Source organism: Mustela nivalis (genome assembly GCF_964662115.1).
Source record: "Mustela nivalis genome assembly, chromosome: 2".
NCBI lineage: Eukaryota > Metazoa > Chordata > Mammalia > Carnivora > Mustelidae > Mustela > Mustela nivalis.
Window position 1 is genome coordinate 21162351 of NC_139021.1, and position 18146 is coordinate 21180496.

The following is an 18146-nucleotide window of genomic DNA, read 5'->3' on the forward strand; positions in this document are numbered from 1 at the left end:
CTCTCTCTTACTATCCAAGTGTGTTTCAAAACAAACAACCGCACTATGTGGCTGGTGTGTTTTATAGGCTTATAAGTACCTGAATTTACTAATAAGCTAATCAGCAAACTTTATAGGTTGCTCTAAAAAGTGAAAATATCCACCCCCCCTCCCCAAAAGAAGTGAGAACTTTCTAATCGTGGATAAATACTTGCCAGTTCCTTTGTTTAAAAAATGTCAGTTTAGGGGCGTCTAGGTGGCTCGGTGGGTTAAGCCTCTGCCTTTGGCTCAGGTCATGATCTCGGGTCCTGGGATTGAGCCTTGCATCGGGCTCTCTGCTCAGCGGGAAGCCTGCTTCCTCCTCTCTCTCTGCCTGCCTCTCTGCCTCCTTGTGATCTCTGTCAAATAAATAAAATCTTTAAAAGAAAATGTCAATTTAACCAGGAAGACCAAGTGAAGTGTGGTATGACAGTGAACCTCACAGCACGTTTTATTAATTCGTACGTAATACGGCTGAACTAGTGGCTTCTAAAAACAGCAAAGCAAGAGGATATTTCTCATTCAGAGTATCTCATTTTCCATTATTAATAATTAATAGAGCTTTTCATTTTTAAGTGTCAGTACTGAAAGCACCAGTGTGCTCAGCAGTATGCAATTACAGAGTGTTATTTTAAGGTAATGGTGTTCCCACTAACAGCAGAAGTCAGAGGATGGGCAGGAAACACACTTATTATCAGAAAGGAGCTTTCTGGATTGTTTCCCCACCATTTGTACAAGATTCTGTTGGTAGGTACCGGGACTGAGCATTTTAAGTGTTTAAAACCTCTGGAAATTGGGGGGTGGGGGTGGAACAGAATTGTTAATGGTGAAAATTGCTAGGCCCTTCCATGGGCTGGTGGGTATTGTTACCGGTCTCTGTTTGGGCAGAATCTGGCTATTGGTTGGCTTGCCTATGTGAAAACATTTGCTTTGCTGAGGCAGCGTGTTTGGCCTGAGAATTATTTGGGGTGGGTATACGGAGGAGGATGTCAAGAAGAGAATGTTAGGTCTTCTATTAGAATTCAGGGCTGTTTTTGGGTGAATACATTATGTAGAGTCAGGCATGGTCTGGGGAATCCTAATACAAAGGGATGTGGGAGATGTGTTACAACAAGCAACCCGTCTTGTTTGTTTTCTGCACTTGGATTTCTTCAGATTTTGAATAATGACAGTTCTATATCAGCCAGGTAACAAAGAAGAGGTTTATGGAGTGGGATAAGAGCTGTATGATATGACCTCTGGCTTCTGATCTCATAGCGCTCATACCTGTTAATGTCACCATCATTCTCCTTAAAATAGATGTAAAACATACGCTGTACTTTCCCAAAGAGACAGGGGTTTTCCCTGTAAAATATTTTTCATTCATTGGTTTTTCAGGTGCCCATGGTACACTTTTTTTGTTGTTTTGGTTTGGAGGTATTCCCGTTCTGTATAAAAAGTTTCACATACAGGGGCACCTGGGTGGCTGAGTGGGTTAAGCCTCTGCCTTTGGCTCAGGTCATGATCCCAGGGTCCTGGGATCGAGCCCCCGCTTTGGGCTCTCTGCTCAGCAGGGAGCCTGCTTCTCTCTGCCTGCCTCTCTGCCTACTTGTGATCTCTCTCTCTGTCAAATAAATAAATAAAACCTTAAAAAAAAAAAAAAGTTTCACATACAAAGTGTGAGTGTTTTGTGCTCTGAGGACTTCCATAGGAAATAGTACACATGTTAGGGCAGATTTTGGAAATGTGCTCTGAGGTTATAAGGTCTTAGAGAGCTGTCCTTTGGGAGGATGTTTATTTATGGGCTAAGTTGATAGATTTCAGCTGATGGCGACTCAGAACAATTGGTAGTGGCTTCCTGGGCTGCTGTGTTGAGGATTCTGAGGGCTCCTGAATTCATTGGGAAAGAATGCCATCACTTACAGGTATCAGTCTTGTTGTATGTTCTGCCACCACTGGTTTATATATTCTTCTTCCATCAGACCAGTCCAGCTGTGGCTTCGTCTAAACCAGTATTTAGATGGGTTCTGTACCAATGTTCCAAGAATTGAATGAATTAAAACTCATTATTTGTCAAGGGAAAACCAGGGCCCCAAAATGTTAACTTGCCCAAGGTCAGCCTCCAGTGTTAGATTTTTTTTTTTTTTTTAGATTATTTATTTATTTATTTATTTGAGAGAGAGAATGAGAGAGAGAGCATGAGAAGTGGGAGGGCCAGAGGGAGAAGCTGACTCCCTGCCTAGCAGGGAGCCCGATGCGGGACTCGATGCCAGGACTCGAAGGCAGTCGCTTAACCAACTGAGCTACCCAAGCGTTCCCCAGTGTTAGATTTGAATCTAGATCTCTTGAACTTCACAGGAGTTCTTATAGGTACGCTTGGATCAGGTGGTATATTTATGAACCTTCTTGATTTAAATTCTCCTTTGCTCAGAGCTGGAGATAGAATGTTCTTGTAGTTCTTTTTGAAAGGCATTTAAAAATGGAAGCATTTTTATGGAAATATAATATACATACAAAAAAGTCCACAAATCAGAAGTCGAGGACTTGACCTGTTTTCACAAAGTGAACGCACCCTTGGTAACCACCACCTAGAGGAATGTGCTTTGATATCACTTGGAGTAGAAACTCTCTATAGAGTGATTTTTTTTTTCTGCGTACTTTCTTTCTCTGTCTTCCTCCTCCTCTTTTCCCTAATACCCCTGCTGCAGCCCCCGCAACCCCCCATCCCTCCAGGCTCAAGTGTGGTTCCTTGGGCTTCTTGATCACAGAACTTTGTCTCAAGGACTTCCATGAAGCCATCTGAGCGAGTGGAGGGGACAGTGCCCTGAGGTGCCCCTTGTCTGGGTATCACTTATTAGAGAATGAATATGAGAAGTAACAGGAATCACGAGTGCTGATTTAATTCTACTTCAAGTCACATTCTCCTTCTATCATACACCTGGAATCTATTAACGAATATAGTCATTTCCCTCTACACAAGTAGATCCATACAAAGAAGCTGAAGTTCAAAGAGCTTAAGTGACTTATGCAAAGTCATACACTACCTCGTAAATGGGAAACTTCTTTAGACGCCTCCATTTTTCCTTAAAATACACCATAGCTGCCTGCTTTTACCTTCACTCTTTGCTAAACATAAGTTTGCAGGCTTAAAAATAAAATTGAATTAACAAAGAAGTACATCGACACCGGGTTTGTGATAGGACCTGCTTTTTTTAATTCCCTTTCTTTTTTAGAATAAGAACTGCGATTCCAGATAATTGCAGCCCTGGAAATAGGGCTAAGTCCCATATTTTAAGGAGCTGTTCTCACATTTCCAGCTCTCTTAAGAGTGGGTCTTTGCAGCCTTGTTTACTAGCATTGTTACCTTAAAGCTGTTGCAACTGATTTTCTTAGCAGGACCAGAAGTTCCTGAGTGTGTCTCAAGTTGTAAGACTAACTTCTCTGTGCGAGGAGGGGGAAATGGGAGATTCAAGGTCATCAGAGATGGAGAGTAAAGGTTAACACTGCCCCGGTCCTTCAGGAATGTCATTTTGATTCATGTGGAATCCATGATAAATCTTTACCCATTTGTGGGTTGTTTTTCATTTTTTTTTAAAGGTTTACTTATACATTTTGAGAGAGAACAAAAAGTCTTAAACAGACTCCACGCTGAGCACAAAGCCCCATGTGGGGCTCGATCTCACGACCCTGAGATCACAACCTGAGCTAGAACCAAGAGTTAGATGCTTAACCTACTCTGCCACCCAGGAACCCCTACGCATTTGTATTTTTCAAGAGTCAGTTCTAACTTGGGTGATCTGACACTTAGGGGAAATTTCGAAACTGCTGCAATCTATTCATAATAAACTTAGAGTTTTTAAGTGGAAAATGAGTGTTTTCTTTCCTCCTCTCACTCATCAGGGCGTTTTGGCTCATCAGTGGAGTGTGTTCTAGGGAACACTTGTCTAGGGAATCCGTGGAACTGAATGCACACCCCTCTCCTTCTCCTGCTCCTTTCCTTAACATCTCCTGGGAGTGTTGGAGGTTTTGTGTGGAGAGCTTGCTTCTTCCTCTTCTTAGTTTGAGCCTTCAAATATAACTGAACTTAATAAAATACCCTCAAATAGGCAAATACCACAAGGAAGATACATGGCCCATGCTTCCTTTGTGCCGGGCTTCATTGTAGACAAACACAGTGTCGTGTGCATATTAAGAGTTTAACGAATACCCTTAATGGTGTGAATGAATTCCCCTTTATAAAGTTAGAGATTTGATGGGAAAATCAAGGAACATCTTAGTGACTAAAGAAAGAAATTTCTTACTCCTGAATTGTTGAACGTATTTCTAATCTCCCTCCGTATGTCTGACAATGACAAGGAGTCTGTTGAAGGGTATGTGACATAACCTGAGCTCCTGGGCCTTAACAGAGGGGAAAGGAAGAAATGAGCAGGAGAAGATAGATAATATATTGTTTCACCCTCAGGAGTCCCCTCCGTTCCCCACTTTGCACAGGGTTACCAGAGGCTAGAACATTCATGTGTTTTGCCACACACCCTGTTGGGTACCTTGTTTCCCCTGTAAGTGCTGGGGAAGCTAATTACCCTAACAGTGCTTGGCCGAGTACCATAAAAAGCTCTGGTCTTGCCAGGTAGTCTCTCGGAAGACCCTGGACCCAACACTTCTGGGTCTCCTTTCTGGCAGATCAGAATTCCAGTTTCATGAGGACTTCTTACGGGGGCCTCTCCTTCCGTATAGGACTGAGTCTTTATGGAGTTTATTCAGTGTCTACATCAGCAGGATTTTAATGGTCTCGTGGGCTTTCAGGTCAGGCAGACCTGTGCCTGAACCGTGGATGCTTCGCTCTTGAACTGTATGTCTCTGGGCATGTTACTTAACTTCTGACCTTCACCAGTAAATCCAGGGATGGGATTACCTACTTCCAGAAGTCACGACGACTTGAGGAGAAGTAACTACCCGTAATGGCGACCACTTTCCCTTCTCCTCTGCTTTCTCTTCACCCCAGTTCCAGGAGCTGTCAAATCTCTTACTGCGGAAAGTGAATCACCTGAGGGTTGTGGGATCCTGAGTTCAGAGGCGGTAGACTGTGTTGTGGAGGTCAGGTCTCTGGCTAATTCTAGGCTTCTGCGGATGCCAGGCCTAAGGAGCAGAGTCTGCTCTGCGTGGTGGACTGTAGCTCAGCCAGATGGGGTGGCTTTTCCCTCTTTGGTCAGTCATGGGAGTGACTCAGCGTAGAATGGATTTCTGCTCCAGAATGAGACTTGTGGTGAACACCGGCCTCCGACGGTGCATTCCACGGCATCAGCCCGGTATCCAGCCACTCTCGGTCTTGAACAGGAGTGAACTCAGTAAGCAGCCCTATTGTAGGTATTCTCTGCCAGACACGAAGAGTACAGTACAGCAGTTTTCAGCTTGCTTTTAAAAACAGAAAAGAGCTTCCTCATGTTTGTGATATGTAAAAAGTATGTAACATTGATAAAATCCCATGTCTTTGAAGAGGGACAGTGTTCATGGTGCCTTAGCCTTGGATCTGCTTACTGAGTGTCTCATCTCAGGTGTCCCCTCTGGCCGTCTTAACTCATCTCCAGGTAGGTCTTCATCCTCCTCATGCCCCCATGGAACATGTCTCTTGTGTAGAAATGCACTGTTTAAGTGTTGGCTTAGCCCACAAGGCTCAAGCCCCATGAAGGCAGGGATCTTCCTGCAGTCTTAGTGGTGAATCCGTCTCTCTTCCCAACACCTAGTATGAAGCGGGAGCTGGATCTGTTTCACTGTGGCTGACCTAAACTTCCCCCCACGCCTTAGAGGGCTCCGTTCCTCTCGTAACTCCAGTCCGAATTTAGACCAACACTTACGAGCACAGGTAGAGCGCAAGGGAAGATGCTTTGACATAGAGCATTCCTTGCTCAAATTGCCACATATAGAGAACCATTTTCCTCAGACATATACTTTCCTGATTCTCCGGCCCCTGAAGGCAGCATCAAGTACAAAACCCCGACAGCTGATAAGCTTTGACTTTATGTTGGTTGCATTTATCTTGCTGCGCCTTCGAAACATGGGGGCCTGCGTTGCCTTTGAGACATAATCTTTGGTCTCCCCCATCCCTCTAGATTGGATTAATAGATTTATGTGGCTCTTGAACACAAGCTGTCTCAGAAAGCTTGTGTTTTAACCCAGTAGGAACCCAGCTGATCCTTTCAAAAGCAACTTTTAAGAGAAACTGATGTCCTGTGAACATGTTAGCGAGCTGTCACTGTGACTTTGTCACCGGGCTCATCTCAGAGCAGCTGCAGACTCATTTGGAGATTGCCTGATTATTTATACACCCAGATTTCTCTCCTTTCCAGGGGTAGGCTGAGACTGAGCTGTCTCTTAAGTATGAGAAGACACGTTATGAATGCTCTGTCATTAAAATAGGTCACTTTTCTCTTAATGTTTTCCGAAATCTTAAAGCTACTAGAAAATTATATTTCTACCAGCTTCTAGAGTTGTGAAACTGTTCTTTAAAAAGCTTGCCTTTCTAATGTCTGCAGATGTGAGAGCAGTGTGCTCCACTGCACTTGCCTGTGTGTGTGTGTGTGTGTGTGTGTGTGTGTGTATGTAGACAGAGCATGTAAATTTAATCCTAGTAAATGCCTGTTCCGAAGACGGTCTTCTCTCCAGTGTAAACACATATTTATCAGTGTGGGATAAATGCATTCAAAAAATAGAGTAAATGGCCTTTTACTCAAATTGCATGTATTTTTTTTTAATAGTGAACACTTACTATCAATCTCTTCATTTTTCTCCACCTACAGATTTGGAAGGTTAGAGAAAGAATGCATTTGGGGGCCAGTTTTTCTGAATCAAAACAAATCAGGAATCGGCAAGATTGTCGTTCCCTGACTGGTTACTGACCTGATTGGTATCATTTTCTGAGCTTGGGAGAGCCGTGTTCATTCATTTTTATTTTCCTTCTGCAGACTGGGTATAGTAGGTAGTGTAGCGACCATCTACCATAAATAAATTTCTGCAAGATAACACACAGAATTGGGATCTGTGCTTGCATTTGTCTGTTTTGTTTTGTTTTGTTTGTTTCTTTTTCCTCCCTTACATCCAGCTCTGCCTGGAAAGGCCATTAGTGTGCTTTTTAGGAGGTTCACCATTGTAACTTTACAAAGCTTCATGTGGCCCTCAGCTGTTCACACATTTTATGGAACCTGCTGAGGTGGCAACCCGGGGGAGGAGGTTGGAAGACAGCTTATCACGGAGATATAAGTTAACAATAGCTGAATTCAAAAGATATGACTAAAATCACACTTGGAAATCTGAGGACACCACGATGCTGTTCAACAGACCACGTTTCTGAGCGGCCTTGGTCTCATTTAGCATTTCTGTGTCAAAAAGTTCCAACCTCGTGTGTCCACCAAACTTGCAAGATGGAAACTAGGAAAAAGAGTGAATATTCGGGACATCTTCGAGATGGTCACGTCTGGGACCTTGCGCCTGGGATCCCAGAGGGAGACATTTTCCCTGAAGAACTGGGTCTCCCCCTCTCCCCATGACCTCAGAGACAAAGGGAGTCCATGCAGCGACCCCCGCATGGCTAAGATTAGAAAAGACCCAGAGCCTGTGTGGCTAATTTGAAAGTTTGGTTGTTAAAGAGCCTAGATACCTCTGCATCTTGGTGTCTCTCCAGATGGTGTGGATTCCTGAGGAGATGATAAGGTGTTACAGAAAGAGTACACACTTTCGAGTCAAGGCCAATTGGGAGACCATTCCTGGATTTGCCTCTTTATAATGTGGGTATTATAATAATAACCAGAGCCACCTAGAAAGCACTTTCTGTGTGCCAAGCTCTGTGATCAGTATTATTCTTACCGTCACCTTATGAGGTAGGTTCTTAATTCAAAAGGAGCAAACTTAGAAAGATGTCAGGTGACCAGCCAAGATGACCCTTTTAGAAAGTGGTGCCTGTGGGATTGAAACCAAGGTGTGCTTTAGATGGAGAGCTCATGTTCGTTCTTTCTTTTCCTATTATTAAATTTTTTTTTTTTTTTTTTTTCGAGAAGGAGCAGGGGGTGGGGCAGAGGGCGAGGGAGAGAGAGAACACAGCAGGCTCCGTGCCCAGCACAGAGCCGGAAACAGGGCTCCATCTTGCGACCCTGAGATCATGGCCAGAGCCAAAATCCAGTCAGACGCTTAACCGACTGAGCCACCCAGGTGCCCCTCCCGAGCTCGGGTTCTTAACAGTATGACCACACAGATGGTTACAAGTGTTCATTGACCTGATAGTTGAACGGTGCCTGGCATTGGGTTCTGGCGCATGGTAAGCCCACAGCAGAGGTGAACCTGGAGCTTCCATTCCTCAGGGAAAGCAGTTGAGCCCTTCGTTTGCCCCCGAGAGTTAAGACCACTATACCCTGTTGCGAGACAACCAGCCATTTCCAAAAATCACCTCCATTCAGGTGGATGATGGGCGTGGTCTGTGTCCTGCTGGATGCAGTTTAATATTCTCATATATATATATTGGGGGGAGGGGGTTGTCAACAGGCCATATGTTACAGGTGAAGAAGCCACGTGCGGCTGGTTGTGTCCTGAATGGAGAGAACAGCCAGCGCTGGTTGAATTCTTTCCATTTTTAACTAGCTGCTGCTTTGGCATTGTTGAAACACAACCTTATTAGCCTCCTATTCTTTCCAGTTGAAAAATGTCGTGCGGTTGCAGAGCAGAGAAATTCATGGACAGAGAGCTCGCCCTCGGGAGTCGGGAGGATGCTGAACGCTGCCGTGAACAGTCATGATGGGGACAGGAGCTGGTGGGTCGAGGCCAGTGGAGGGAAGTTCAGCACAGAAGTTCACTGCTCTCCTTTGGGATAACACTCTGTGAAAGCGAACCCTTGGTTTAAGGGCAGTGAATTTCCAAGGCAGCTATCCTGTCCCCTGTCCTCGCTAAATGTAATTAAGAAGACTTTGAAGAAGCAATATTGTGCTAAAGCCTAGATAAGAACCGGCTCTCCATCCACTTCCCCAAATCCCTAAAGCCTCGTTTTATTTTAATATTGTTCTTCTAGATTCCACTTTGCTGCTGTGCTGAGGGGGCAGCAGGTTGGGAGGGTAAAGACGAGGCTTCCTGGGGAAGCAGAAACCCTTGTGGAAACCCGTTTTTAATCTGGATGATGGCTTGGTAATGTAAGCAGTGAGTTGGCAGAGGAACGAAAACTGTAGGATTAATGGCCTTGAGCTTAATTCCCAGATACCTTTTAAAAGGCCAGCTAACCAGCTGGCTTTGTCCTTTTGCTCTGCGTACGCTCCCTCCCACATCCCCGGTGTTTTCTCGTATGTTCTTTTTGGCCGATTTTTAACTCTTCTCTGAATCTGAATTTTAGCACCAGAGCATGTGTGTGAGAGCTGTATGCATGGGATCATTTGCATTGAAGATGCTTAGAAGTTAGTATACAAACAGGAAAATCGTCTCATAAAATAAGAGATGATTATTTGTGTTATAAAGTAATCTGTGGGATATGGGGATACAGTTTTTAGAAAATACAAACTCGTACTGGGTCTGTGCTCACGTGCATGTGTGTTTGTGCCTGTGTGCACACAAACGTGAATTTCTACGTTTATACCCTGGAAACCTTGTGTTTTCTGTGTAAGTACCAGTAAGACCCAACAAACATCATCAAGTCTGGCAATGGTCTAGACAAAATATAAAGACATAACCTACTTCACATTTTAAAATCTTACTACTTAACTCGAGCGCCCACTTATAGGCCTCTTAGAAACCCAGGCCATCTTTAAGACAGAGAGGCCAGGATAGAGGTAAACTGTTACCTTTGGGGATGTGTGCCGTGTGAGCTCCTGAAGACATGCGTGTCCCGGCTATGAGCATTGCTTTGAGTGTGAATGGAGACTCGGGGCAGGAAGCAAAAGGAGTGGGACTTAACTTCAGCAGACAAGAATGTGATTAGTGTTTCCAGCTTGAAACCTTTGAAGCAGGTCAGCAGGAAAGGAAAAAGCAGAGCCAGTTGGACATCAGAGAATAAGAACATTCCTTGTTGCTCTGCTTAATTCTGGAAGACTTTGAAATACCAGTCCCTATTTGTTTGGTGGGTAAACATTCTCATTATTTTCCGTAATTTGCATTATGATTGGAAGGTAATTAACGACTTGAACGTTTTCATATAACACTTAGACCTGGGTGGGTCTTAATGACTTCCCTTCAGTCTTGCATGAAGTTGTTTACTGTTTGATTTCTGAGTGCTTGAAACTCCTTATGGTTCTGGCTGAGAGCAGACGCTGCTGGGCCCATGTATTTTACAATATGATTGCATTAAGATCGTCTCCATTCTTTCTGCACCGGCCTAAAGTCTGCCCAAAGCGGGCCCTCGATCAGTGAGAGCAGTTCTTAGATTTGTTAACCAAAACGCAGGAGTCTTTTTATAACTCTTGCCATCATGACTGGTGTATGTCTGTGGACACCTTGTGATATTTTTGGACTGTAGCGTGCTAGTCCCAAATCACAGATAAGCCCCCGTGTAGACTGTATTAGAGCTGAGCCCAGGCAAGCCGGGATGTTATCAAATCACTCTCTGTAACTTCACAGCCTTCCTTGGTTTACAACCATTTCCATCATGTCATCTGAGATTTCCCATCGGCAGTGGATTAGTTCAACCGTCCAGAGGTTTTCCCAATCTGATACAGCACGCGCACGGACCTTACAAACCTTGTGTTCGCCGGTCGGCGCCTGATCCCGTCAGCCTGTTGATATTCAGTTAAACTCACATCTACACACTTCCACGTTTATTTTTAGCTCCTTGATCGCATCCGGTCATTTTTCTCTGCTGCCCTCTTCCCCTCCCCGGATACGGAGCCAGGATTAAGCTGGACAGTCCTGATGAAGGAGGGAGCATCACTGGGGGCCTGTTTCTTACTCTGTATTTAATTTGCCACCGTCAGGGATCAGCCAAGATGTCTCTGCAGGGAACGGAGGTGGCAGTCCCGGGTAGAAGCACAGATACAGTCCATTCTTCGCTTTGAACCAGGGCCCTGGACGAGGTGGGAAGGACGTAGCATAAGTAATTCATAGTCACTTTAAAGTCACTGCCAGCAGGGACATGCTTCTCCTGTATTACTTAAAAAGGAATCCAAGGCGGAGGGGGGCGGGGCGGGCAGCGAGGACAGCAAGCCATCTAGGACCATAAGTTACAGAAAGGGCTCTTGTCTTTGTTCTTTTCTCTCTGGACTGATTCTGATCATTTTCACCGCGTTGTGCGGTAAAGGTGGAACCAGGACGCCTGTGCCCGGACCAGTCCCCCCCGCTCACCTGAGGTCGGCAGTCTCATTCATACCTCCCCCGGCCGCCACAGAGGGAGGTACCCCAAGGGGTGTCTGCCCTGCTGGGCATTGTCTCATTCCCCCAAATGCAAGTAGAAGTCCTACAAGGGGGCACGAGCTGTACCCGTTCAGAGCACAGCCAGGGTGAGAGCAGAAGGCACCGGGGATTAGGGTCTGGCTCAGATGTGAGGCACCATGTGCGGTTTCCCCGCCTGCTGGAGTGCAAATATCTCGAATTTATGCGCGATACCCCACGGAGGTCAGCCTGGATGCTGCTTGCCTCACTGCCCAAATTCCATTTTCACCCAGCAATCGTCAGAGGATTCCAGAGACCTTTTGTTTCTTTGTGCCATTGTCCCGGTGAAGCCTCCCATATGGCCTTGGCATGGGACCGGTTGATTGAACCCTGCGGTGGTAACAGCACAGCTTTGGCTGTTCTTGGAGACCTTAGGTTTGATCCAAAAGGCTTTTCTGTGTCTCACCTCTTGAAAGATTAGAGAACGCTAATAGTTTTCCTTTTCCTTCATTATACTTACACTCTTGATTATTTATTTAACATAGAGATCACTTAGGAAGAAGGATGGCATATCAGAGCCATTTTCGTTCTGCAGGAAATGACCAGCTTGAGAAAAGAGGAGAGGAGAGCCTGTCATCCATGCATCCATCAGTCCATTCTTATTTTCAGTACACACACACACGTATGCACATACATGTACATGGAATACACACATATGTATACATGTGTACACATACACACATGTATGTATGTGTGTGTAAATGGGGCTATAGTGTGTTAGATTTTTTTTTAGGAATGTCCAGAAATGAAACAGGCAACACAGGGTTTTGTTTTTGTTTTTGTTTTTATTTGACAGAGATCACAAGTAGGCAGAGAGGCAGGCTGGGGGTGGGGGTGGGGTGGAAGCAGGCTCCCTACTGAGCAGGGAGCCTGATGTGGGGCTCCATCCCAGGACCCTGAGATCATGACCCGAGCCAAAGGCAGAGGCTTAACCCACTGAGCCACCCAGGTGCCCCAGGGAACACAGTTTTGAACATAGAAGATTATAATACGTCTTGGAATTGCATGTCCAAAACCAAGTTCTTCATGTCTCCCTGTTCACCCTCCCCGAGGTTCTGCCTCGGTAGTCACCCCATCTCAGTGGAAAGCAAGGATTTTCGCTCGCAGTTGCTCAGGCCAAGGCCTTGGTGTTGTCCTTCACCCCTTCCCTTCCTTCATAAACCACGTCCAACTCACTGGAACACCTTGTTTGCTGTCAAGTTTAACAACTTACCGTCTCCATGGCTCTCTCCCGCACGCACGCTGTGGTCACCACTCATGTGTTGACTGTTGCAGTAGACTCGGTCCCTGCTGGACCGAAACACCACACAGGGGACGGTCTACCAACAGGTCCCCCTCACAGTTCTGGAAACTGGAAGCCTGAGATCAGAGTGACAGCGTGGTCAGGCAGGAGCCCTCCGGTGGGTCACAGATTTCTCACTGTGCCCTCACATGGTAGAAGGGGCTGTGGATCTCTCCGGGGCCTCTTTATAAGGACATTAATTCCATTCATGACCTCATCACCTGCCAAAGACCCCACCTCCTCATGCCCTCACACTGGGCATTAGGATTCCAGCAGGAGTTTTAGGAGAATACAGGCATTGAGACCAGAGCGGCTTCCTAACAGCCTTCCATGCTCCTGCCTCCCGCATTTGCCTCTCTACAAATTCTCCTCCACAGAGCAGCCTCCAGAGAATTCTTTTAAAAACGTTAAGTTGGTTTAAGCATCTGCCTTTGGCTCAGGTTATGATCTCAAGGTCCCAGGATCGAGCCCCGTGTTGGACTCCCCACTCAGCCTCTGCCCCTCTCTCTGTTCATTCTCTCTCTCTCTCTCTCTCTCTCTCTCTTTTAAATACATAAAATCTTTAAAAAATAATAGTATTCTTTTTTAAAAAGTCAGTTATTCTCCCTCCTCTGCTCCCTCTCCATTCTCCTCGGTTTCCCATCTCTCCGTGGGCTCTACTTCCCTTCCCGTGACCTGCCAGGTTGTCTAGTCTGATGGCATCTTCTTTTTTTTTTAAAGATTTAATTTATTTATTTGACAGACAGATCACAAGTAGGCAGAGAGGCAGGCAGAGAGAGAGAGAGGAGGAAGCAGGCTCCCCGCTGAGCAGAGAGCCCAATGCAGGACTCGATCCCAGGACCCTGAGATCATGCACTGAGCCGAAGGCAGCGGCTTAACCCACTGAGCCACCCAGGCGCCCCTGATGGCATCTTCTGACGCTTCTCTTCCTCACCCGTGTTCTTCAGATGGTCGGACTAGCAGTGATAGTGGTAGTGGCGGTGATTTTCTACCAGGTTGAAGCTGACTCTTGCTGGCTTGAATCCTCACATCAATGAGCCTTGCGGGATCATTCACTTCCCCGGGTGGGTGCATTTAACACCTTGCTCACGAGCCCAGAGGCAGCACCTAGCTGTGGGTTATATAGTTGGAGTGGGCTGGAATCTTCGTGCAAAGCTCAGGAGATGGTTAATTTGGAAACACAAGCCACTGTCAGGGGTCAGCCTCTGCGATCAGCAAACCTGTCTTAAGAAGGCATTTCTTGCTTAGGACAGCACTGTCAGGCCTGTGTCCCCAGGTTGGGGAAAGCCCTTCTGAATATTTTCTGTGTCTTGATTAATAAAAAGCCCAATAAGCACTGTGACATTTGGTGCTGCTACTTCATCCAAGAGCGCTCAGTGACTTCTTCTGACTCCTAGGAGGAACATACTTAAATATATCGAATGCAGGGCCATGATGTTGATCACACCCACTCTGTCTTCCTGACTTGGAGCCCTTTTTTCCCCCCTCAAGGGCATTTCCAACAAAGGAGTATAGCTTTCAGATTTGTAAACTGCCACCTTATTATCCTATTAGTCAATTACAGCTGCTGAAGAGCGGGGAAAGTGACAGTCTGGCAGATTACAGCAATTTATTTGCCGTTCTCAGTCTTGTTCAGCATATCATCAGGCTGTTTAAATTTAATGATAAGACTTTCACATGTGTTTTAGAGCAGTTAAAGTTGTAATCAAAATGTTTAGGGAAACCCCCACTGACCCGCCAGAGAGCTGCCTTAGTGTGGCTCGTAATGCCTTGTTGTAATCTTTATTAGCAAAGCTGCCTCTAATTAAGAAAGGCAAATATAGGGCTTTTTGGTGTGCATATGTACAAAGCTCGGGAAAGATGGAGGGACGGAAATTTTTTACTTTACTTTTAAATAAGCTGAATACAGATAGGCTCCAGGTAACTCGGTCCCCCCGAGAAACTTGATCGAGCCTGTGGGAGTGGAAGGGATTAAGCTGTGAGGTCAGGACAGGTCTGCAGCGTGGGACTGGGAGTTACTTGGAGGAAGGCGAGCCTTGGGTCATAGAGGAAAAATAACTGCCCTTTCCTGTTTGGTTCTCTTTCAAGCTACAGGCGACAGTTTCTGCAGTAGGGGCTGCGATGAAACAAGAAAATGTCTATAAAAAGAAAAAAAAAAAAACCAGAAAGAATGCTTAGATAGAATCTTTGGATCTTAGGCGACAAGATGAGATATTGGAGGACCTGTTACCTTGAACTCGTTCACACCTCCAGCTTCAGTTGGTGGACGTGAGGAACTGTTATTAACTGAATAATTGAAAGACTCAAAATACACGCTGTGGGGTAGGAAGGAAACATGTGTACGATGGATTTGGCCCAGGGACATTCTGTTCTATGGCTTGCACTGATATTTGCGTATTTTAATCCATAACCTACTAGATCATAATTTCCTTAAAAGCTGGGGGTTTTCTTATGTGATTTCACATCCCTGAAGGACTTCTACGGAGCCTGGCTCAGGGGAGCCCCATACATCTTTGATGAATGTCAAAGGTTGTACATTTTATCTCAGTGGTGATCTGCAAGTTCCTAAAAGTCAGCAATCACTTTTAATCCCTAACTCCATGGCTATACAGAGGATATGTGCTCTGTAGACCCGTTCTGATATTGCTGACGTATTAGATGTGTTCCATCTCTCCATTTACCCCCATTAAAAAGGCATGTGGTGCATTCAGTGGTCCTTTATTATGGAAGGAACTCAGTGTCCCAAAGATATGAAATCATCATTAGGTCAAACTGCACAGAAAAGTTCAAACAACCCCACTGTTCTGCTTGACAGCTGCAGTATTAATTAGAGTGATAAATAGCTGTGAATGACAGAAAACTCAAGGAACGAGTGCCTCAGCCAAGACAGATGTTTGACTTTCAGTCACCTAAATCTAGCCACTCAGGACGGGCACGCAGCCTCCATTTTCATTAGGGACCCAAGCTCGCATTTTGTTTCGCCACCTTATTCATTAAACACACAGCTTTCACCTTGCAGTCCAAGGTGGCTGCCCCAGCTCCAGCTATCACGACTGTATTCCATCTCTTGGAAAAGAAAGGAAAGGGATTAAGAAGTGCCCCTCCCTTAACATTTCCTAGAAATTACATGTTCTACCTCTCTTGGAACTACAGGAGCTAGCTCCCTGCAAGCCACCAAGGCTCATTACTATGTGTTTGGATGGACCCAGTGAACATCATTAGATTAGGTTTTTGCCTCAGGAAAGAAGACTGGTTCTTTAATAGTAGAAAGAGAATGGATTTGGGCAATCTGAAATTCGAAAGTAGTCTGCATTACTTTTACTAGTTAAGGGTGCAGAAAATAAGCGCTGATTGACAACAGATGTTAACTAGAATTTAAACGAAGTGTAAATCAGGTGTCTTGGCAGTCAAGGAAGGCAAAGGCAAGGAGGTGGGACTTGAACAGGTCTTGGTAGAAAGATAGAGCTTGGATAAGCAGAGGAAGAGGGAACCCAGACAGAGTCCACTAAAAAGACGTACACCAGCTTCCGGTTTCTTTAGATGCATAGTTTAAGAGTGTTTCTCTAAGACGCAAGAATACGGAATGGACAGGTACCTGGAGGTCCAGCAGGTACTTGTTTTTTTCTAGACCATTTACATTTACAGGACCCTTATCTAACTTATATTGCCCTTTCTATATATAGCGTCTCTCTCTCTCTCTCTCTATGTATATATATATAGGCTGTATGTGGTGATAGCCTTCAGGATTTTGCCGAATGAGAAATATCATATTATTTGATTCAGCCTGTTCCCCAAGCTGTTAAACAACCAATTTAGAAGGTCTGAAACTCATGCTGTTTCCATCTACAAGGATCATGAATCTATATGAATGTAACTGTATTATTTAATCTATTATTATATCAGCTATTATTTTTATTATCACCATAATCTTAAGACCGTTCGTTACAGCACAAAATGATAACCTCCGTGCAGGTGTCTTGACATGTACTTCTAGCTTCATATGTGTGTCTCGGGACTACAAGTCTGCAGAATGTTTGCTTTCAGTGTGTTCTTAAAAGTAAGTATTCAGAGGAGTGGCATTGTATTTAAAGAGGATAGTCTTATTCTTACCCATTTTTGGACAATAATCTTTCAAACTGTGGATAGTTGGTAGAAAGAGAAGTCAGATAAGCAGTGAGAGAAAGAGAAATTGTTGCACGAAAAGAATAGGGAAGCATTTGGAGACATCCTGAAAACACGTTCTGCTTGGTGCTGAGTCCTAACAAGATTTCTGGAAGGTTGACTATGGCATCATCTGTGTGCGAGGAAGAATGAAAACCATCCAAGTCGTAGAAATAAGTATCAATGTGAATGAACCCATAGATCTGTCTAGTGAATTGTTGGCCAGTGGATGTCTTAAAATGTTAAGGTATGGACTGGAAAATGTAACAATATTTATTACACCTCACAAAAGTAAGACAAGGGAGACCTCTTTTCTTGAAGACAAAGCTTTCTTGGTCGAACGGTAGAGCGAAGGCGGTCTATTAGTGGCGCACGCTCCCCTGACGGACTTCATGCCGGTTGAGCAGATGTGTAGTTGAGGCACAGAGAGATCATCAACATGCCCAAAGTCACAAAACTAGTAAGTTGCAAACCAGTCAGCTTTCCAACTAGGAAGATGGAAGCCCTTGAATAATTTTACCCATTTAAGCACCTCCTCAGGGCGGGTATGTTCACTTTGGGAAACTTAGTAAGATAAACATAATTGGCTCACTTAGCCTGAGCTTGAGGAGAGACAACAGAGGGAAAAGCAGAGACCTAGGAGTTTCTGCAGGGTCTTGCCAAGTGACTGGGGAAACATCTAGTTTCTAGCTCTGAGGTGTAACTTTCCTCTGGAATGTAACATTTTCTGTGCCAGCCAGTCTGTGGGTGAATCAGTCACCTGTGGTGAGTAGGGCTGACAGTTGGGATGAGTAAATGTTTACGGAGTCAACAACCGAGGTACTTTGTCTTTAGGGTAGGAATGCTCACACTCCTTTTTGTGTGGAGGGCACAATAGGTAGCTACCAAATATTTGTGGAATCAGATTGACAAGTCGCTTGGGTAGCGATTCTGTCAGAGCTCACTGATAGGAGCTGGGAAAACCCGAACACGGAAGAACCCCCAGTGAGGGCAGTGGGGGTACGAGGTAGTCCATTCGGTACTACACCCAGGAGGATTCTGTTGCTAAAACACAAAAAGACCTTGATTCTGAGGCAAGCTCACCCAAAAGGTATAATTTTACAGTTAATGGAGTTGCCCTTTTTTTTTTCTTCTCTACATTATGTGTCAGGTATTTAACAAATGCATCATCTCATTCATGGCTAATAACAACCTTACGAGGTGTGTATTAGTAGATCCATCCTATAAACATGGAAATTGAGACTCAGAGGTCACACAGTTGAATCTGTACACAGTCACAATCTTTAACTGGTGTTTGAAACTGGGTCCAGTGGACTCA

At 44.9% G+C, this 18146-nt stretch overlaps 1 protein-coding gene across 1 annotated transcript in view; it reads left to right on the forward strand.

Annotated features, from left to right (window-relative positions):
• The window catches only part of EXT1 (exostosin glycosyltransferase 1), a 280466-nt gene that overhangs the window by 187609 nt on the left and 74711 nt on the right, over positions 1-18146 (forward strand). The gene's annotated exons all lie outside the window — the stretch shown is intronic.